Below are 24062 nucleotides of genomic sequence, written 5' to 3'. Positions count from 1 at the left end.
CACCCAAACAAAGTATTAATGTGTCACTCTGTATAATAAATACATGACTTGCTATACAAAGAAGTAGAGCTGAATGGCTTTGGCCTTGTCTCGAACTAATTTATTTTAAGTCTATATATAACAAGTTCCTCTGACAATGAATTGTGTAACGTCTACAAGACAAAAACCTGCACACTTCGTTAGCTACAGAAAGACAGGTGAACTGACAGAAACTTCCACTTAGTGCTTTACTGGCTGCCTGCCATAGTTTGAATGGGAGCAATTATGAAAAAATTGAACACATGACTTTAATAAGCTTCAATATAGATCACTGTCTGGTGGAAACAGAGCTTTACAATAAGTTACTCTGGGTCTAGTCTTTGCAGCTAAGAACAATATTGTTGTTTCAGATGTCAATCATTTACTCCATGTATTATTTGAAAAGGTTAGCGAGAATATTGACATGTGGAATTGCAGGTGACAGGAAGCAGCCACAGCACTGATCTCCCTCTGCATCCTGCGAGATATCCAGGTTCCCTCCCTGCCAGTGGGAAGTACCTCCCTGAGCAGAACAGGGATGTGGCAGCAGCACCTGACTCCAGGAATGCTCAGCAAAGAGCAGCTGCAGGGGCTTGACATCAGCCTCTCCAAATGGAGTTGTTCTCTGTCCCCAGCTGAGCACTGGACAGTTCACAGATAGATGAAGAATAATCCTATCAAATATTTCGGAAGGACACGTCTTGATGCAAAGGTGTCCTTCAGGGGTTTTACAGTTCAAGTTCCCACCTCCAGCAATTGAACTAGCTGTGAATAAGTCAGTAAATAACGCATCACTTCACACTCACCATGAGGTCGGGGAGGCATCAGGGCAGCAGATAATGCTTGTTCCACCTTCTGAGCAGCTTAAATGAAAGTTGAGGTTGGGATGAAACACCAAGTCACCTTGCCAACCAATATTCTTCCTTCCCCAGCCAAGTACAACCTGCCTTTTTCAAAAAAAATCTCACATTAGCCCCCCAAGGGCTCTTTCAGCAATAAAGGTCTGCAGGGAACTCCTTCAGGACTGAAGCAGTCCATTGATGGGGGAAGAAGTCACTGGCCCTCTTGCATGAAAGCCTGCCTACACGTGAGCCACAGAAATCCAGGCTTGCTAGAATTGCTCACATGGGAATGGGGGCAGAGAGACCGACCAGAGCAAGATCAGCAGTGGTCCCAGCCTCCCATACAATTTTTTCCTAATTCCCCTGCAGAAGAAGCAGCAGGACAGTTTTGCCCCACCCCCACACCCACCTGCCAACTCCAGCTCCTTTCCCTGGCAGCACTGAGGATGTATTTTCATGTGCTGCCACCAATATTATTATATTCTGTAATTTCGACCTGCTCCCAAACCATTTGTAAAAATAACAGCAATTATTAACAATAGGAACAATGTGCACTGATGACAAATCCATATGAGACATTTCTGACACACCAGAAATTCAGTAAGGACAAGTCCAAATAATGAACTGTCATAATTTGGCACACAAATGCAACGTGGGGAACAACTGGTTAGTCAATAATCTGCAGCACCAGACAAGAGGTCACTGACTTAATGTGAGTCATCAGTGTAATAATTTATGAGAAAGCACAATATCAGGAGATATCAATAGACTGTTCTGTGTAAGAAAGAATAAACAAGCTCCCCCTTGAGCAGGAAGCTGAGCTCTTGCTCAGGGCAGGAAATTCACTTTAGGAGCAGTGCTGTGCTTTGGGTAGCATTGCTCCCAGAAGAGAAAAACTTGTGAAAAACAAATCCAGAAAGTTACAAAAAGTACCTTCACCAATTTGAAAACCATTAATATGAGGACAAATTACAATTATGAGATTTGATCAGTCTAGTGACAAGGGCCACATGGTAACAGCTCTGAAATGAGCAAAAAGCCTCTGCAAAGACAGATGAAATGTACCCCTGCTCCACGTGCACTTGCACAAGGTGAGAAACAAAGGCTGAAATTTGAACACTGAGATCTCAGACATCCAGATGATCAAGTTTCTTTGAGACCATAACAATGAATGGAAACAGATTGCTTACAGAGGTGGAAGAATAAACATTTCTTCCCAAAGGTTTAAAAAACTGTTAGACAAACAGGTGTCAGAAATGGTTTAAGTAAAGTACCTTCAGGTGAGGGACAGCCTAGCCAATTCAAAGCTCTTTGCAGACTTACTGTTTGTCACTCTTTACAAATTTACCTCAAAATGCAAATTCAATTCATTCAAAAACTGAATCTGTATCTCTTAACTTTTAGTATATAAAAATTATTTTAATGTAACTCCATTTTTAATTTCATAACATTGAAATTCTAATTTGGCCTAATGAACAGTAAAGAAAATAACCTAAATCCAAAATGGTTCAATGTAACATTCATAAAACACATGGTATTACAGAGACTCCGTATTACTGTTAATTGCTCACCAAACCAAAAGACCTATCCTCCACAGAGTTCTTATCAAGATAATTCCCTCACTGAAATTCCAAAATTCCAATAATACTGTTTCCATTATCGTATTCACATCAGATTATGAATAGAGGCTAGCTCAGTTGTAGCATTAGCCTTGGTGACAGTCTGAAATCCTAGAATCATAAAATAGTTTGAATTGTAAGGGACCTTAAAGATCTTAAAGGTCACCTAGTTCCACGTCCTCTGTCCCACACTTCTCTCCAAAGAGAAGTTAAAAATAAAAGAGAAAATAACAGCTAAGGATCTCAGGGGAAATTGTTTTGAAGAGACACTGAATCTTTGGAAATAAGAGGACTACAGTATTTGTTTTTTTCTTCACTCTGGAGACTCAGAAGTTGCAGCAAGCCTTAAGTTAAATTAAAACATATTTTTATTACACTTTGAACATTGCAGTGTGTTTCTTTGCTCGTAACAGTTTAATCTCACAAGAACAAAGCAGCACTAAAAATCACTCTCTGACTCTACCCATGTTTCCTAATCTCCTCTGAGATTATTTTTAATGCAGGCAAGAAAACATCTCTTTTTAATAAGAAAATCCATATCACATTTGTCTCCAGACCTTTAATTGTTTAATGCTATTTCCTGAGGAAGATGTTCAGTTCCATCTACACAAATCCTTTTTTTTCCCCTTTCTTTTCCAAAAGGCTAATCAATGTTTTGAAATATAAAGCTATTTTACAAACTGCTTTGATTTTTCAAATGAGTCAAACTGAAGCTGTAACAAATAACACAATTCACCATGTCTTCCCCTATTCAGTGTGTGAGATCTCTGGTGAATAGCAGCTTCTGTCAGTTGGGGTTTTGGTTGTCAGAGCAGTAAAATTTTGCTTTCCAGAGCTTTATGTTCTTTGTGCACAGCTGGAGAACTTCATATTTAGCAGAGAATTACCATGTATATGCAACTGTACTGTTAATTGATAGGGAAAGTGAAAAGTACTATTTGCAGTGTAGTGTGAAAGAAGATAATACACAGACAAGCCCAGAAGGGTCATGCACAAGAGAGCAGGTGAAGATCCACCAGTCAGCTCAGCTGGACTCAAGCTGCCAGGCTTTTATAATACCAGTTCTTTCTCAACAAGAATAACGTTTTCTTTACAGCCTGGATCCCTAACAGGCAAAATAATGTTTAAAAAATAGGGAGGAAAAATGCTATTGCAAAGAGTTCCTCATGCATCTTCTCAGGGGGGTTAAGTGCTCACTGTATTGCAGAAGTGTCTTTTATTTCCTTATGATCTGTGTCCAGTGAGTTTCAGTGGAAATTTCTAAAGAGGATGCACTGTTAGAGCACAATAAACTTCAAGGATACTGTGTTCAGCTCCATCCAGCAGGTGTTTTGAAGGAATGCTCTGCCTGAAACCTGCCTTTTGATTACTATGGCTTTGGAGACCTTCTGAAAAGAGAGGCCTGACAAGGGCACTGAGCTTTGTTTAGAGAACTTAATCCTTATTCTCCCAGCTGCCAAAAGAGAAAGGCTATGTTTTGCCTAAGTAAAAAATTCCTTTCTTAGAATCAAGAGATGAAAGTGGCAGAGAAGAGCAAACTCCCTCCCCGAACAGCCGAGTTAACATCCCCAACAGCTGACTGTTAACAGCAGCAGAAACATCCCATTTCATTTTGACAACATATATCAAAGTAAAAAATCTCTGCCCAGTGGCATTAGGTATTACAGGAATACAAAAAAAAAATCCAAAAAACAACCTGATCCTGTGACACTCAGAGTTCCTCCCTCCTGTTGAAATGAATGGTGTGGAGGGTGCTAACAATATAACTGAGCAATGTGTCACATGCCAAAGGCTAGAAGGCATAAGCCATTCCAGTGCTGTACTGAGTATTATTGGAAATATTTCCAAAAAATGAGAAAAAAACCTGTGACTTAAACCGAAATTCCAATCTTGGATTCACACATTGCCATGAAATTTCCATTATTCCTAAAATACTGATAATGTGAGACCAAAGGAAAATTGTTCAAAGTGTTCATGGATAGATTTTTTTTTTTCTCCTAAGACCTTTACTTTTATCAGTGGCACACAAAACTAGAGGCTTTCAAAAGTACTGGGAAGCAACATGGATGGTGAGGCACTGGAAACAGGCTGCCAGAGCAGAATGCCCCATGCTTGGAAGTGTTCAAGGCCGGTCTAGTGAAAGGTGCCCATGACAGTGGCAGCAGCTGGAACTAGATGATCTGTAAGGTCTTTTCCAAGCCAAACCATTCTTCTTTTTTAAATATGGCTGGTTTGTAGTAAATCTAATTTGAAGCATTACAGTACATTCCATTAAACTTTTCTTAAGATCTTTACTCATGAGCAGAAGAGTTTGAATAAGGAGTGCATTTGTTGCAGCTCCTTCAAAGATCTAGCCTGGCCCAATAATAAATCAGTAACCCTCCTTGGCTGTACTGACACCCCAGGGATATGAGGAGTTGAATTTCCTGACAATGTCACCTCCAAAGGAATATGCCAACTCAGCAGGACTTTTCCAGCCTTGATTCCTGCCTGTGAGAGGCTATGGTAGGCCAGGCAACAGCACAGGGGATGGTGCTGCTCATCCCAGTATTTGGGGAAGTGATGAGGAAACCAAGAGAGTTGAGAGATAAACCAAGATGAACTGAAAAGCTGAGAAAAAGCATCTGACACAAAACTGGTAAGCAGCAGAAGTGAGCTGAGAAATCTGGGAACTACATAAACTAAACTATATATTCTAAAATTGAGTGGGGTGAAAACAAGAAGTGGTGGATGTTTCTCTGCAGCTTAGAACTGCACTTTGATTTGCTGATTCTCTTAACTCCTCTGTGGAAAAACCTTTCTTCAAGGCCTACCAAAACATCCTGTCCCTTCCAAGTGCTAGACACATGGAGATTTGCAACCTATTATTTGTGCCACTTTGTTCACTCAAGGGAAAAGTTTTGAGACAGGGATATGCATGGTCATTGTGATGCATCATGCTTTGGCACAATGGGGGTGTGCTACATGAGAGAACTTCTGTTTTCCACTTGATTTTTTTCGAAGTCTAAACAATAAGCCATAAAACCACAATATGTTAGAAGCACACTAAAAAAAAAAATCATCAACTCACCTACCCACCTGCCTACTAAGGAGACGGTTGAATTAGTTTACTTTGGTAAGTTTAATAAAGGACATTTATCACTGTGTGTAGAACCTTTTTTTAATTACTGCCAGAAACTTAAATAGTAGGTGAGGTAAATAACCACAAGAAAAAACTGCTAAGAAAGGAAAAAGAGGAGGAAGGATCTGCAAGCAATGCCACTTGATGCTTTGCTGTGACTTGTTTTCCCCAGCAGTACCTGGGGGTGGAGCCGGAACAAATATCTAAGCCACTCTTTTCTCAAGTGATCCCCAATTCTTTGCTCCACTCCTCTGTGTGCTCAGCCTGAAAACCTCAGTTCTGATCACCCAGCACAGTCAGCACCCACAGGTGTCACTGATGCCAGAAAGGTGCTTCACACCTCAAGTACGTGCATGCCAAAGGATGGAGCCCAGAGTGCCTCAAAACCAAGCACGTAGCAAAACAATGTCACAAGGGAATTTAGCCATGTCAGAACACATTTCCCTTAAAAGAGACAGTCACATCAAAAACTGTTTTCTTCTGTTTTGGTGCCATCATTTTGCAGTCACATCAGTGATCTGCTCCACTGTGCAGCTGCCTAAGTCCCAGGGACAAGGAGAGAGAGGAATCACCAGCAAGGAATTGTACACTGTTGCTCACATGCTAAGTTAGGTTGGTTTTACCCAAATGTGAAATCCCAGCCTGGGTGTCTTCTTCTAGCCTGAACTGTCCTCTGCCTTGATGCTCCACCTGCTAAATGGAGGGACAGATATCCCTTTGTCTAACCGTGGTGATTTGTAAAACTGAACAGTTTACAGGTACAGTAATGATACTATAATGATGGGGGTCTCAGGAAAAAAAAAAGTGAGGAAATGAATAATCACAGCCTCGGCAGGGTTTGAATAGCATGTGGTGAATAAGGTGATGGTCACACAAAATAAAATAATGAATAGGGACTCATTAGGTGAGGGCTGCGCATCCTTTATACTGAAGAAAGCAGGGGTCCAATGGAAAAGCTGATCTGTCATCATGCAACTGAGGACTGCACAGCAAGGCATATGCACAGAAGTCAAAGGCTGTATGTACAACATAAACCAGACAATTTGACTGCAGCACTGGTAAGGGTATTTTCGTCTGTTCTGGGCTTGTGTAGCGTGACTTACTTCATCTATGAAACTTAACAGTTGAAATCAGTTAGGATCTACAAATTTTCTTTCTAAATGCCACTTTTCTTTCCTTAAAATGTATTATTTTGAGTGCATTAAGGCCTTGGTTGAATTATTTGGTCCAGACCAGGCAGCTGCCCACATTAACAGACTCAGTTAGGAGTGCTGAGGTTGGAACACACACCCTTCCTCTGCCACATCCCTCCTTATGTGTTTCTTGCAACGAGGCCAAAACACAGATGCCTTCACAACTGAAGAACCTGTCTGAGAGTCATGCAAATGGTGACAAACCCTCTGCCATTCTGCAAGGGAAATTTATTCTCCATTATTTTAGATTAAGCTGCCCCCAGAAAAACACTGGGAACGTAACATGGCAATAGCTCAGTCTAAGCGGGCTGCCACTCCAATTTTGAAAGCCATTTGAAAGCACATGAAAAAGTAGCAGTCTGTTACTGTTTATAATGCATCTAGAGATATTTCTATGGTCTTTGTCACCAGTGGAGACAGCTACTCCCAATTGAAGTCTCTCATAAACAGCTCTGTGGAGTCAGGGTGTATTATTATTTCCATTTTGCAGGAGAGAAGGTAAAACAAAAGAACAGACCAGATTCATAAGGGTGTCTTTGTGACTAACTCCCACCAAAATGAGTCAAACCTGGTTCAATTGCAGAACTTCTGTGGATCTAGATCCGCAAATCAAATGAGCATCTAGGTGGGATTATTCTACAAAGCTTTCTATCCTTGAAAGGTCATTAGTGAACTAAACACAATTTTATTTCAGAAAATTGAGCTGTATTGTTTCCTTCAGTAAACGGATGGTTACTACCATTAAAATATTAAACAGACAAGAGAAACTGGAGCAGGAGTAGGGTTATACCAAATGCTTACAGTGATGAGTTTAATAGCTCTTTTTCACACTTTCCCCTAATACTGTCTATTTATTGTATATATAGAAGAAATAGTATGCCAATAAACAATGAAAATATAAAAATCATTAGTGCTGTCACACAGTAAGAAAAAATCATATAATTCTAGCCAACAGTTACAGAAGCACTGATTTCTATACATCTTTTAGATCTATATAAAAATGGAACAAAGATTTATACCACCACCTTTACTTAGCTCTGAAAAATCCTTCACATAAGTGTAAACCTAACCTAGTGTAAGTGAAAACCTAACCACAGGACCACAGCACTCCTCTAGCTCTTCAATCCAAGCATGGAAGGTGTTTGCCCACTACAAACAGTTTGCTTGGAGAGAAGCAGCAGCGGTGCACTATTCATGAGAATTTTTTTCAGCAATTCTCATCTTCACTATTTGTCCTTCACTTCCCAGCCTGTCCATTGCAGGGTTGCAGCCTTTCTAACGTCCATCTAAGAACTGCCCACTGAGAGCAGGAAGGTGCTTCCCACAACCAAGAACTTCATCTTAGTGCCAGGGCATGAAAGCACACAGGTGGCAGAGTCTGTTGTCAGCAGGTGCTGTCACCCAAGGCTGTAAAGCTCCAGACTGAATTCCCTTCTTGCTCTCCAAACCCACAGAGGACTCTGCCAACACATCACTGACAGTGGCAGAAAAACAAGAGCTTTTTCACCTATTAAAACCGTTGTGTTTTAGAAACAGAATTTATTTTTCCTTATTTTTACATCAGCTAGGTTTTATTTCTCTTTGTTACCTAAAATAACCTTAAAATATTTGTTGCAAAAGGAAGGCAGAAACATTAGGTTTATTTTAGAGCTCTTTGGTGGCAGGATGCTAGCTGACTGCAAAAACATGTTTCAAGAGAAAGAAGCTTGGTTAAAAAGGTTGGATTTTCACACAACTTTTAGGAGGTTCGTCTGCTTTTCTCTGATGTTACTATTTTATTATTACACAAAATATGTACATGACTGAAGTGCATGACCACAGATTCAGAAAGTGTCTAGGACTTTTCTTCTCAAAAAGAATTTCTAAGGGATTTATGTCAAAGTTATAATAGAGTGGGTAATACAAAAAAAATAACAAAGTACAATGACAGCAGATATTCCAGACTGAATCCTTCTCAGGTTGTAGAAAGAACAGCATCTCCCTCTGCCACAGAGAACAGTCAGCCTAAGACAAGCATTAAAGCCCTTCAGAAACCAAAACTGCAGAGAATGTTACTAACCACCCACAATGATAGTGTCAGCTATCACTAGCTGCTACTAAAGATACTGGATCAATCACAAATATTTTGGAGAACCCTGTTTTTTAAAAAGAACTGACCAGGAAAAATGCCAGAATATAACACACTTCAGTATCTGGGTTTGCATGGGAACTGTAATCTAAGAGAAATGTGAATTTCTGTACTTGTAATACAGCCTCTACCAAGGAGAAACCATTACACATACCAGCATCTCCATTTCATACAGAGCAATTCCATGCCCAAATTTTCCCACATGAACAAGACACTCCCTAGACAGTTTAATCCTCACTGTCCTGCTAAAATGCCTACTGCAGCTGGGCTATCCCTACTTGCAGAAAAAAACTTCTCAAATTTTCTTTTCTCCAGCCACAGTTGGAATTTTTTATCTTCCTTTCTTTTTTAAAGGGTAGACATATTAATAAGAACTGATTTGGACAGAATCAGACAAAATTTTACAAACGCCACAATAACTTCAGACAATCTTTTACCTTCCCTCCTTTTACTGATGGTATACATTAGATATACATATATATATCTATAGTGATGGTATATATCTTTTTTTTTTTTTTTTACTCTGGTATATATTTACTTATTTTCCAATTCATAAGGTAACAAAAATAATAAAGTACATCTTCAGGCAGCTACTAACAACTGAACTGCTAAGAGAACATACAGAAAACTAAAATTAAAAAATACTAAAGTTTATGAGATGTTCCACCTCTCTGAAAATTGATCTGAAAGAATGCTCCCAAAGTCTAAATGTATTTGCAAAGTTGAAGTCGGTAGTGACAGATTCAAAAGGTGAAAATGTTAATTCTTCACCTGTAGTTGTATTTTCAGCTGGTGACTTCCCACAGGCAGCCATCACTCATTCAACAAAATCTACTTAGTGGCCCTTAATCAAACAGAATACATTTAACAATTTAAACAAAAGACTGAATTTTCACTTGTTACTTAGTCACAATAGAAAAGAGGTTAGTGTAATGTCACACTGGCCTAATTAATATGCATTATCATTTTAGAAGAGGTATTCAAATAATTTATTTATTTAATATATATGCTGCTTGATCACAGCATGTGTCAATATAGAACTAGATTGTCAATTTTGGACATTTCAGAATTGAATTTCTATGCTTTTTACTACAAAAGGAAAATTCATCTGGCTATTCTAAAGGTTCACTCTGTATACAAGGTGCCATAGTTAGAAAAAAAGAGTTCTTCTATTGATTAGGTTGTTCAGATACAAAACAAAGCCTCCCATGAAGAGCCTTAGATTTTACCTAACTCAGGTAAAGGAAGAAACTAAGCCCATTTGTTTCTGAAGCTATTTCACTCATGCTGATTTTCCCAGTACTCTGCACAGTCAGATCTTCTGTTTGGGAAGAAAAAGAAATTTGCTGGAAACCTCCTGCAAATGAAATCCAGCTGCTTAAGCACAATCCCAGATGTCTCCTGCACCGTGTGGCTTTGATAGATTAAATTGAGCATAAGAAAGAGATGAAATATTTATGAAAATTAAATTTGCAGTATGCATGTCAGTAAGCCTGAAAAGCGTTTTTTTCAAGCGAAGACAGAAAACTGCATTTTTCACCCAATCGGCTTAGGTTAGATTATAGTGTTGGTATTCATGGAGCTCCTGAGGTGCTTATGTTTCATGCAGGCTGCTTAGCTTTTATTCTCACCACTTATTCCAGACACAGGGCCCACAGATACTGCCTCTGACACCAGCGGATCAAACATTTATAAACAACGTGCTCAAATGAATTACTACGTTTTACTCCTTACCCACCAAATCTCAGTATTTCCAAGGCTGGGAAAAAGCTCAAATTCCACTGAGCACTCTGGGTAACATTACCATGTACTGGACACCAAATACTGCTGGGACAAACAAACATGCCCTCTTTCACACTCAAGGGAATGCTGTCACACACTTCAAGCAAATTCCTTCATCGTGACACATCATCAGACTATTTGTTCCCCAAAATGTCTTTTGAGTATTGGCTTACTCAAAAGAGAACTGGAGGGGGAAAATTATAGTAGTAAAAGAGAACAGAAAGAGCAAAGTAAAGTAACATTTACAATTAAGTGAAGCCACAGAAACACTAAATTTCTCCATTTTTACAAAGTTTAATATCTTGCATAAAATCTCCAAAGACACCTAACATCTCTGGCTCCCCACAGATGGATTCTTGCCCACCAGGTTTTCCCTTCCTTGCCATTTCTAAATTTCATCCATTGGCAAACAACTGTCTTGGAAAGGGTAGCATTCCCTTGCAAGATGATTTTTTTTTTTCCTCTCCTTTGGGGAATTGAGAAACCCAGAAAAAAATTTTTAGAAGTTAATCTTTGTGATCATTTGGCACTCTATTACTTCAAAATCCTGCTTGATACAAATATCCTTTCAAATACAGAACTATACACACAGATGTGATCTTCTTAGCAAAGCAAAATTAGCACAAAAGGCCAATATTTACACTGTGGATTAGTAATAAAGGGGTTGCACGTCTCTGTGCAGCTCACTGAGTGTTTTTAAAACAGAAACCAAAAGGTCATTAACTTCAGCAAAGCAGGAACAGAAACAAATCTAACACTTCCCATCACCCCTGTGCTCCTTGAACACCTCCTGAGTGCATTACAGGGCCGCCGGATGAGCAGGACAGCAGAGCTGTCCCAAAGGATATCAGGAGTTTATTTGAAGAAGCTCAGCAAGCAACATTTCCCAAACTCTCTTTCAAAAGAGGAGCAATGCATATCCTATCTCCTTTTCATGGAATGTTTATATGCTATGGTTCGAGTACCTTTTACACTGCCAAGGCAATGCAAAGCCACAGGTCAGCGCAGGAAGAACAATACACTTGCTTAGTGTGCACATTTTGACTCCTTACAAGAATACATTGAAGCAACAGCCCAAAATCTGCTGATAGATGACCAGTACCATTGCAATATCACAGTACTTCCACAGACAAACATCATAAACACCACTAGCAGTAGAAATTATGTTCTGTGCAGTCAGTTTCCAGTGTCAAATGCTAAAAAATAGAAGAACTGCAAACTGGGGTTAGTAAAAAAACAAGACTGTCTTTAGTCCGGATAGCTGAACTAACATACTAGCCCTGTTCATTTTTTAAAGTAATTAAGCCTCCACTTCTGCAAATTAGTCAAGGAAGAGAGTAGTCCTGTAAGTCTCAAAAAGTCCATCTAAGTTTAAAATCATGCAAGTCTTTTAAACACTTCATGGTTATTTGCGCTAACACATGGCACATAAAGTTTCAGTCCACTTAAGTATTCTGCTTTCTAGTGATGAATCTGGAACAGCAAGCATTGAAAAATCACACAAGTGGAGTGTCTGCCACACTGCAATACACATCAGGCCTTCAAACACAGTATCTCTGTCAAGGCAAGGCGTGTGAGGATGGGTTATAAACTCCAGTTCAGAACAAGTGGCGCAAAGTACGTTTCTTATATCCTGAGTTGAATTGTATCTCTTAAAAAACAAGGAGGGAGGGAGTGAAAGAAGGAAAGACACAAGTATTTGCTATCTTCGCTCCAGGTACGATGCTGAAGGGAGAGATTTTGAGCATCTGTAATGTTCACCACAAGCTACTTTTGCTGCTGATTAATAGTGAGAGATTAATATCCGGGGATGCCATGTGACAGCTGCAGTCTGAGCCTCGTGAACACAGACATGGTTATGCATTTAACAGCTGGCTTCAAACTTTAAGTGGATTTTCCTGTATGGTAACTAGGATCAGTTTACAGCTGAAAAATTATTACTTTAAATGCATGCTGTACAACTACACCACACAGCTACCTCTGAAGTAACACAGCCCAAAGGCTACCTATACATGTATTTCCCAGATCATCCTTCAACTTTCTACAAGGCAAACTATGCCAGGTCCTATCTCCTAATTCCCACAATTTTTACCTTTCCATATCCAAGTGTTAAAATGCATCAAGGAGCAACAAATGTCAGAGGTGGATGTGGAGGCCTGGCACTTCTCCAGACAACAACCAGAACAGCAGGTGAACGTGGAATTTTTTGCATTACACCAAAGTACATAATTGCCTGCTAAATCCCTTAAGCAGTGAGCTGTCTGACAAACAATTATACCAAAAATTTCATTGCATCAGGTTTATATATTTACCAGATTGCAAAAATAATTGACAATTACCTCTGCTCAGAGTCTCTGTGGCTTTGGATCCATTAATCATACAGGCTGATATGTCACTCCACAGTGTGAGGCTGGGGTACACCAAGAGGCATAAGCTTCTCCTCGAAGATACAACTGACTCCTGCTCAGTTTTCTCATACTTTCTCCCCACTATTTTTCACAAGTGCTACATTCTTTCATTCAGAAAGAGTTCTCTATGATTTCCATACATCACTTTAGGACAAGGCTGCAACACAGTCAACTTTCTGACTTTTCTAAAGATGCTCATTTGTTGCACCACCCAGAATGCCACCAGCAATAGTATGGGTAGATAGAAAGATCTGCCAATCTATATCCTGACTCCATCACACATGGGTAAGATGGGCACAAATATCACAGGATTTTTGTAAAGCTCCATTTTTACAGTAAGTTATGGCTTACACTTCATTCCATGTATAGGACTGATACAGATGTGCAGTGACAGATGCAAAGGATTTAGGCCAAAACTACCATTTTGCCCCAAAGCTCAGCCTCTTATGAAATATTTATTTATTTATTTATTTATTTATTTTGTTGTAGTTGGTTGGGTTGTTTTTTGGGGCTTTTTTTGAGATGACCTTTGCTCAGGTTATGGGATAAAAGAGAGTTTTTAAAACAAAGAAGCAGTTTTGGAAAGAAGAGCTTTTGTCACCAGTTTCCTTGACAGTACAACCCTCTGGGTTGCATCATCGAGCTCAAGCAAGCATTTTTTCTAACCCTTCTGTTAAATTAGCTTTTGGTCTACATTATTTATGATCCAGTTTTCAAACAAACCTTACCTTTTCTGACCTAAGTTTTGAACATTTCCTACAGAAAGAATCTCTTTAAGTCTGAATTCCAGCCTGAAAAATTACCCTCAGTAAGTATGCAATGCAGGATAGAAACAGAAGATAGCGCTCAGCCCAAAAGCCTGCGCACAAAGGGCTGCAGTTCAGTCTGAGTGAACTGCTCTGCTTTTCTTCCTTACACTTTGATCTCAGGTTTAGAGAAGATTAAAATTCAGCCAAAAATACTCCAACAGACAGACATGAGCAACAGTCAACACTGGTCATGAACCAACCATGTCAAAAATATTTCAATTCCCTCTAGGATGAAAGATAGGCCTTGTGGATACAAGACAAGTAAGATCACACATGAACTGGAGGATGAGGCTAGCATTCAAAAATGTTCTTAGGGTCAGAGAAATGTTTGGGAGAAGCTGGGGTGCTATTAAGACAGTACAACACAATATCCAACCACTGTAACAAAAGCACACCCAAAAGCGATTGTACAAATGAAGAAATACTCAGGTCTGAGTTCTGCATTTTCAGGAACATACAGAGACACTGAAAAATGCACAGCAAAGTTCAGTAAAAGTAACTGGAGATACTCAAGATAAGACAAATAGAACTGGGCTTGAGCTAGCACAATGACAAACAGGGTACACTTAAGACTAATTTTTGTAGAGGTGAAAATAAGGAGACACTAGAAATTATCCGGAAACCTGTGGTCTCTTCATCACTGAAGGGAAGCCAAATGTTGGTAAAAGTACGTGTGTCTTTTAGAGGGATTAACTAAACTCTTGGCATCTAGTGCAAATCAGTCATTACATTGATGATTTAACTACATCTCATTTTAGTAACCATGTGGAACCATCAGGATCTCCCCAGGTATATGTATATGCAAAAGGCAAACTCCACAGGTGAGTCATTCATGTCCTCATTGGGATCGTCCTGTAAGGAAACAGAAGCTTTGAGGGGATAAAGAATAGATGTATCTACTAAGCAAATTTAGGCTAGAATTAATAAAGCTTTAGAAAATCTTTTTCTCAGCCTGACGCATGGTCTGAATTACTTAGAAGACCTCATAATTTCATTTTCAACTCTCTTTTCAGTAACAATTTCTGGCCTTGAAACTGACCCATAACCCAGAGGTTAGGAGGTAGCAAAGTGTTACCATGATTATTTCTTTTTTTTTTTAATTAAAAAGAAATAAATACATAAGTACAATTATACAATGAACAGCTTACCAAGGTTTTTTCCCCACAGATTAAGCTCCTAAAATTATCCTCAACCACTCAGCTTCAATTGCTGCCACCTTGCCTTTCTTTATTTGCTGAAAGATTTTGGGCTGGAGCTGCTGAACGCACCTGTGGGAAACCACTGGGCAATCCCTGGCAAAGATTCCCGAGCCCAAGCCTCTCACCCTCTAAGCAGCGCTGGCTGACAACAAATACACAGTCCTTGGGAGGGGAAAAAACCCTGTGCTGAACAAAACACTAGTTGCATTTCCTAAAGAAGTTAGTACAAGTGCTCAAAAACCAAGAAAATATTTGACTCCCAACTGCCAGGAAGTTGGGAATGTATTTCAAATGCAAACAGTGAACTCATAAGCAGCTAGGCTTCAAATTACTGGGAATCTCCTATGATGCCTGTAATTACACTGTTGATAAGATACTGTATCTGGGGACCTTTTATTTTGACATAATTTCTGCTTGCTCATATTTGTGCCTGAAATTCTGCAGAGAGGGAGAAATCTTGGTCTCTTCTGGACAACCTAAGTTTTCGGCACACATCTTTGAGCAGCCTACTGCATTTCTTCCACATACCTGCCTAATCCCCTTGCAGGTGCTCCTAAATCAGAATACATACTATTTTGTTGAAGGTAATTTCACAAAGATTCTCAGCATCTTTAGGAGAACATTATTTTGGTATGGGTAACTCTGAGGATGCTCTAGGACCCCCCTTGATTTCAAGGGATCATGCACAAAGAAAAGTGTCAAAGCATCCACCCATTGAAACTTTAGAAGGGAACAGAGAATCTCAAGGCTCAGGCACATTTCTGTCTCCTGGTTTCAGGGAAGTCGATGCAGTCCCAGCTGCACTCTCCACTTCGGCAGCAGAGGGTGCTGCCAGAATACTGAGGGCCCCTGCAAAGATATCCAGAACTGGTCAGTCAGGTGTAACTGCAGTTTGTCCAAAGCTTCCATGTCACACAAGTATCACTTAGGAGGAACAGTACCAGTTAATGGTTTCAAACTCGTTTTTCAGTATCACCCAAAGCCCATAAAAAGTGTTCATCCCATGCCAAACTGTGTGGCATTCTTGCTCCTAAGCCTCAAACACAGCATCTGCAGTGATGCCTGAAAACAAAATCAAACAGTAAATAAACACACCAGTAACAGCAGTTCTGTGATTCAAGGAGAAAATGACTGACCAAGGACTGCAAGCTTGAATCTGAGCTGCACACACAGTTACACTTGGTTAGGACTCCTGCAGACCAGCTGCTGCTCAGAATCCTGCTCTGCCATCTACCACACTCTCCCCAAGCCCAGCTGTTCCCATGGACACTGCACCCACTTCCCACCACATGAAAGCTCCCAGGACAAATGGACTGCATGAGCGGCACTCCTGTTTTTTCTGCTCCTTGGCTTTAGTGTATCTTACTAAGGAAGCCAGATAAAACCTTCTCAAGCATCAGGAAAACTCGTGGTTGATGCTGAAGAGCTGTAGGTGAAGTCACAGAGTTTACTCGCTTAGTTAACAGAACTAACTAATTTATAGGCAAAAAGAAAAAAACTTCCTTGCTATGCATATTTTTTTTTCTTTCAGATGTGATTATCAGCTTGTTAGCTGACTGCTCCATACTAAAACATCTGAGCCAAAACATCCAGGACTGTTTCATTAAATTATTTACCACTTTTCAAGAGACACGAAGCTTAACAGAAAAACGAGTTTTCAATAATTTCATAGTTCTTCCAACAAACATGTGTGCATGAATGAAGCACTACTGTAAACATATTTATAAACTCCCAAAAAAACCTCCCAAAATCACATCAGCTCATTTACTGTACCCCGAACTAGTTTACAAATGCAGGTTTGTAAGTATGTTTCAGATCCTCTAATACACTCCTTATTTTCATCTCTATAATGAATAAAGCTACTATGATTCTCCTGTCAATCATAACTCTGCCTTACTGCAATCTCTGTTTACTGCTAATTAGTGCCTCTTTTTCTTATTAGCCATGTCAAATTTTTTGCATCTTGGTGGGTAAATACGGCATTTTCACTTACAATTAGCGCGACGCTTTCCTGCTAAGACTTAAACATGAACAAACTCAGTCTTCCTACAGAACCAGCACGACGCTTCCTAAGTATATAGCTGTTTTAACAACCTCGCTGTTAAAAGCGGTAACCAGACAAAAGTTACAAAAAGCACAACGCCTGAAACGCTCGAGATTTCTAAGGACAGACTTAATACAACACGGCTTCTTTAAAACTTTTACTTTCGAGCGGTGCGAGCTGCGCTATCGGAGGGACCAGCGGCGAGAGGCGCAGCTCCCGCCGCACCGCGCCGTGCGGAGCATCCCCCGCACCCAGCACGGCTACAGTGCTGCTCATCCTCCTCCCCTCGCCCCGTCCGCGGGCACCCTCCCGCCGCCCGCTGCCCCTGGCTCCGCGCGTCCCTCCCCGCTCACCTCGGGCGTGCAGCCAGCGCCGGCAGCGCCCAGCGACAGCCGCGCTCCGCCCGCCGGCCCCGCCGCCTGCCGCGCCCCCGCCCCCGGCTCCCGCGGGCAGGGCAGGGCAGGGCTGGGCTGGGCCGGGCCGGGGGCAGCCCCACCGCCCGGACACCGAGCGGCAGCCGGGGCGGAGGTGGCAGAGCGGGGAGGCAGCCCTGGGCTCGCCCTGCCCTGGCACAGCCCCAGCCCCAGCCCCAGCCCCGCAGGAAGCGGAGCCGTCCCGCCAGACCCCTCGGGGCTTTCGCACATTGAACGCGTCCTGTGCCCGGGAAGAGCCGCTCCGGACCGCGACCCTGCCCCGCGCAGAAAGGCTCGCCAGCACCAGCCCACGGAGCCAGGAGGAGCCGGGAGGAGCCAGGAGCTCCGCTCCTGCCCGGCGGTTTCAGAGCGGGCACCCTGCCTGCAGCTCGTCAGCGGACAGCTGCTGCAGACACCTTCTGAGCTGGGGTCATTATTCAAGGACTACATGAGCCGCTTCAGTATTTGCGAAGGGCAGCATTTCCCTATAAGCCTGTAGGTGAATCAGCCGTACGTAGGGTTTTAACCTCACCTCTCCTGTTCACACGTGCACAGCAGTTGGGTCGCTGCTCCGCCGGGCGCACTAAAGCAAAGCCACCCCACTCACGGCTAGGGTTTATAGACCTCCGCATCAGCAGGTCACCAGTGGATGCAAACCCGCACAATCACTGTAGCACCACCATGTTCACCACTAAACCACATCGCCTGGTGCCACATCCACAGAGCTTTTGAAACATCTACACATCTGCCCCTTATGACAGCATCAAGTGTTTTAAACTCTTCTGCCATCGAGCAGAAGTATGTGAACAGAATAAAGTAACAAAATAAAACTTTTTTATGTGATTGAGAGTAATTTGGCCACAGCATTCATAAACCAGACCTTGACCAGGTATCATAAATGTGATGGTATCATAAATGTGTGAATCTTACCTTTCTAGTGATTAGTGGAATTTATTTTTTTCCTCATCCGTATGTTTAAAACTCTTATTATCTGTTTGATTACTACACCAACTAACAATGCAACTGCAACACAGACACTAATTTCTATACACATGAATGGAATGCATAATTTGTGTGACTATGATAATTCAATTCAATAATCAAAGCTGTCAATATATTTTTTCAGTCTTTCTCACTATTTCATTGCAATATATGGCAAGAAAGTAACACAGTGTCTAAACAATTTATTTTCTAAAAGGAGTCCTAATTACAGACTTGCTCCATGCAGATCAGTTTTCATGGGAAAAATTACCTTAATTATAAAATTCCTATTTAATCTACACATGGTCTTCAAAATGCACGCTAGGCATTTCCTTCCCGAAGTCCCATACAAAAACATGTTAAAGTAGTGCTTTGTCATCTGCTGACACCATTTAAAATATTTGCTAATAAAATTAAAAATCCCAAATTGCCACATATCACACATTGAACACTACAGAGCAGACCATTCTTCCTATGTCAGACACAGGATGTCACTGCTATGACCTTTCTGACTGCAAGATGGAAGATTATCACTGTTTTGGACACTTGGGACGGGCACCACAAGCATCAGTTGTGTGACCTTAAAGGATTTAGATGAATTCAGAGTAGCAAATGTCTCAATCTGCAAGACTGCCACTGAAAGTATGGGGAGTCCAACTGAGATGCTTTTAGGATGTCAGCAGAATCAATGCATCAAGGAAAGGAGTTTCTTGTGCAGACTGAAGCAGGTGTTTAAAATCAGTGCCCAACAGGTGTTTGTTAGAGTGTGGGTAGCAGGTGGAGTCTTTTAGACTCAGAGTCAATGATGTATCTCTATAAATTAGGTGGTTCTTGGCACATCTATATTGGGTATATGGATATCAGGTGATATTCTTCTTTGGGACAGTGGCCAAAAAGAAAGCATAAATTACTTTAAGACACACCTTGATCACTTTTTGAAGAGAAATGATGTGGTGGGAAAACATGTAATATGGTAGCTCAGGACACCACTGTCATGAAGTTGATGATAAGAGAGGTTTCACCTCCTGTCTGGTATTCCAGAGTTTCACACCTTACTGTGAAAAACACTGTTCCATTCAGCAGAGCAAAGCGGTGACAGCACAGTAAAGGGAAAGGAGAGATCTTCCTAATCATGTCTCTGTCCAGAGTTCAAGGTGTGAGCTGCAACTAAGGGATCATTTTACTGTGCCTTTTCAATCAGGAACTGGACACTCCTGTTATTGGTAAAACACAAGGCCAAATAAATAAATGAAACAAGCGATAATGTGCTGTAATTTCAAGGTTTGTAGGCAGGCTATCAGTGTTCATGGATCTTCCACTCAGTCCTGGGAAATACACCAGTATTATACACTTCCATATAAAGAATGCATAAGCAAGCAAAAGTATTGCAAATTATTGTTCTGATAGGGACACTGTATTTCTAAAAACAGAAAGAAAATTTTCAAGTCATCGTAAGTGTGGGAAAAAAGTTTCCCATCTTAGAGGATGACATCATTGTTTCCATAGTTGTTAATGTTGTCAATGATGTAACGGCATCTTTTATTTCCTCCTGCTAATTATGCTATTTCCCTATATATTTTGTGTTCTGTAAAAGCTCTTTGCCCATTAAAATACTGTTCTAAGCAGAAGCACAAATCAAGAAAGCCTAAATTAACAACATTTCATTGCTGCTCTTTATTGTCCTAGATAAAAAGCAATCCAGTACCTGAACTACAGTAATATTCACAAATGGGAGGCTCTTCCTTCAGATGAAACACACTTGCATTTGCTTTCTCCAGGAAAGCTGGCAGAAATTAATTCTTTAAGGCATTATTCTCTAACCTTTTTTTCACTTTGTGGTGAAACACAATGTCCCTCTCCATGGAGCACAAACTCAAAAAGAATAAAAAAGATGCTTTCGCTCAACTTTGAAAAATTGAGGCATTCAAACCCAGGGACAGGCAGACAACAAAAGCTGTGACGTGCTTAGAAATCCATGAAAAGACTCTCAAAAGGTAAGAAATCCATGAAAAGACTCTTAAAAGGTACTGAAGATGTGAATTGAACCTCTTTTGGCCAATTTTCTTCCCTCTTGCCTCACTCTACCAGTGGGGATGCTCCCCCAGCAGCCTGAGAGGAGCCACACACCCCAGCCCCTGTGCAGGAACAGCCACTGCCTTGCACAGCCCCCTTTGCCCCCGTGGCACAGCTGAGGGGACCATCTAGTATTCCAGGCACATATTCCTCCGGGTTTTGTCTCTCTTTTTTTTTTTTCCCCAGAGATCTGCCAAATTTCCCCTCCCCTCTGAAAACACACACACCCCCTTTGGAAAGGGTAAAACGGGAGCAAGGGAGAAAATCCCATAACTTGTCCAAAGCACGCAAGGATGATTTGTGCTCTCACTTACAGGGTATGACTGTCACTGCTGATCTGCTTTCAAGCCTAGATCACATCTGATAAGGGCTGACCTTATTTGAGTATTCACACATTATGCACTCATGGAGAGCATGTGGAACAAAAGTCCCTCAGATGTTCTGGGCATCAATCACGCTCACAGCGTGGAGGCTGCCAAACTTTTCTTCCCTTAACTCGAGGTAGTCCAAGACAGACTTAATAAAGTTTAAAGCTGTGCCACAGTATATTTGGGGCCCATTGTCTTCTAAAAGTGTTCTTTCCAACAAATTCTCTGCAGTTACCACGGGCAACAATTCGTCTTTAACAAATTGGGGCGGACTGTGTGCAGACTCTCTGGAGGAGGGGAAATGAACAAAAGGCTTGCCAGGCCCATTAAATAAAAGCCAAACAACCAAAACTCCTCTGTCTCTTAGTTGCCCCATATTTACAAAACCAAAGTGGGTTCCTAAAATCATTCCCAAAACCAGAGTATTTTCAAAGCATGCCTAAAATCAAATCACTTCCTTAAGAACTCATGAATCTGTTGTTCACCACACGCAAATACTTATACTCAGTACCACAAATTCACATGTGCTTTTACAAAGAATATACTATAACCATCACCGATGACGAAAACATTTCATCTGTTGTAATGACTGACACCTCTATAATGACTGACACATCTTTCCCAATTTCACAAGAACTAAAACTGGTTTTATAAACCACCTGCTTTTGTCTGCATGTTCATTCAAAACTGTGAGAGTTGGGAGGAAATAAGAGCACACAGCAGGTGATACATGTGCTTCTCTGAAATGTTATTTACTAGCAGGACCTTTCTTAATTTGTAAAGTCTAAATTCTCATACAGTATCATCCTTACAGAGAAAACTGACTCTACAGTCTGCAGACTTTCATGGAAACAGAGAAGCTGCCCAAATAAGCCATCATACCTAGTTCTCAAACACCTTTTACTCCCCATATATGTAGACTATGTGAAATTACTAGTCTCAAAACAGAGTATGATTTGCTTCGCTAGATCATGCTTTTTAACCCCAAAACTTATTTAGGCTGTGTAAACTTACTTTCTTCTCTACAGCTGGCTACTCCAGCAGAAAGAGTAAGCTGAGGCATTCTTCTCATGTGACTCGAAGTAAGTAAAAAGTGCAAATACTCATCAACCAAAGCCTTGGACAGGATATCCTGAAGAGTTCAGTGTGTTCAGTTTTAGATGCTTTTAATCATGGAGGGTTTGTTGCAGTTTAGGAGATCAGTTCACAGTATGATGCATCTGATCATGGGGAGATTCTGCTGCTTTTCCAGAGATGGTTGGTGGAGGTTTTTTCCTTCCAGTTTAGGGCCATTTGTTTCTTAGTTACGTATCAAAAGTGACTGACCCTTAAGAAAAAGGAGCAGCACACTGCCAAGAGAGATGAAAAGACCTTTGGATTAAACCACAGGAAAACTATATTGAGAAGGATGTGGTTTTCAGGCATGATACCCAAGATGATAGCATGGAGAAATCCACTACCAGTTTCACTGAGATTTAATTGAAGCCATTCACAGCAGTAGCATAGACACTCATTGCCTTTGTAAAGTATGTTTCCTAGAGAGAACCTTCTGTGGCTGTGTCTCATGTATTGCACCAGATTCTTTTTAAAATACAAGTAGCAAACCATCCATCTTATCACATGTGGGGATCAGGATAACCAAGGATAACAGGAGGTTTAGGTCCAAGTGTTCAGTCTATAAAGCTGTGTTCAGCCTTAAATGAAGTGTTCCTTTGAAAGATTTTGGCTACACAGAATTCAGATCACAAAATTTAAAAAAAAATAATCAACCCTAATAATAAGGCCTACCCAGACTAATATGATTGAGTCCATGACTTTTTTCCCCGCTTTGGTTAAAAACTAGCCTTTAAAACTTGTAACATTTTGATGAAAGTAAATTATTTTTCTTCTATTAGTATAAGCATACACACAAGCGCACACACATAGATGCTCATTTGTTCATTTCAAATGTCATTGCCTATAGTATGGGTTATTTCATGATATGAATAAAAGCCTATTTCTCTGACAAGCTGGACCATAATCTCTATGTGTGAGGAAGATGGTACCTTTAGCTTTACTAAAGCTCCTTGCAAGGCTAACTGTATTTGGGTAAGGAACCAGCATCATAAAAGTAAAGTTAATGGAGCTTGGACATATGTTTGACCCAATAAACCAGAAACCAGTATTTACAGGGTTTTGTCATATGCTGCCTGATCTTACAATGAGAACCTGCACATGGGTCTCTAACTGGAAGTTGTCCTCACAAAATGGGAGCCCCACAGCCACCTCACAGCAATGTATCTACCACAGCTACCACTGCCACAGCATCTGCACCCACCCAGGGCTGGCTTCTGGCCAGATGTCTCAGACTGTGGCAAAACAGAACTGTACCCAGCCACAGAAGCTAAAGACTTCCTCAAAGGTCACATAATTTAGCAATCTCTGCACTGACACATCAGATCAGAGCAATAGCTCAGTTTGTCCATATTCCTGTCTCCAATAAAAGGTATTTGCTTTTTATTAATTTTTAAACGCATTGCTTTTTAATTTCATTGGGATGTCTCCTGTCTTTTATTATGTAAAAGGTTAAGTGGAAGAATTCAATTTGCTTCTTCTTTTTATATGTATTATTTTATTTTCCGTTTTCTGTCTCCTCTTATTGAAGTTCTCTCTAACCATTCCCCAAATTTTACGTTGCTGGCTCCTCAAGGAGATGGTCCATCTCATATTTTATCACCCACCTATTCATACTGCACCTTTTTACCAGCTGAGGTGTCCTGATGCAAATGCAGTGTCCTTGGAGGGATGTGACACTCACAGTCACTCACTTTCAGAAATCAGATCTATCTCTTGTTTGGAGTCAAATGTCTTATTCACTTTTCTCACCACAGAAAGAAGATTACTTTGACTTCTTCAAGATGAAAAGAAGGATGCTTTTTGTACTGAGATTTATTTCTGGAAATATACCAAGATTTTGTATTTGACAAGGTGCACTTGCCAAAAATATTTTAACCTGCACACTTGTATCAAGTTTAGCAAATTTTTCACAGTTTAGCTCAATTCTTTCTGAGTTAAACTAATTTAA

The 24062-nt window shown here is 40.7% G+C and overlaps 1 protein-coding gene across 4 annotated transcripts in view; it reads right to left on the bottom strand.

The window, feature by feature from the left end:
* The window catches only part of BMPR1B (bone morphogenetic protein receptor type 1B), a 230289-nt gene that overhangs the window by 52663 nt on the left and 153564 nt on the right, over positions 1–24062 (bottom strand). The window contains exon 1 of one of the 4 annotated variants that reach the window (XM_033061224.1): positions 17517–17557. The exons of 2 other annotated variants lie outside the window; for them this stretch is intronic. The gene's annotated coding sequence lies outside the window, so the exon portion shown is untranslated. Of the gene's footprint in view, positions 1–17112; positions 17134–17516; positions 17558–24062 lie in introns of those variants that run through there. One more of the 4 variants, XM_033061226.2, reaches the window with a different exon arrangement.

Source organism: Catharus ustulatus, chromosome 5 (genome assembly GCF_009819885.2).
Source record: "Catharus ustulatus isolate bCatUst1 chromosome 5, bCatUst1.pri.v2, whole genome shotgun sequence".
Classification (NCBI taxonomy): Eukaryota; Metazoa; Chordata; class Aves; order Passeriformes; family Turdidae; genus Catharus; species Catharus ustulatus.
Note: the sequence above shows the minus strand (reverse complement) of the source record. Positions and strands in the feature narration are given on the sequence as shown.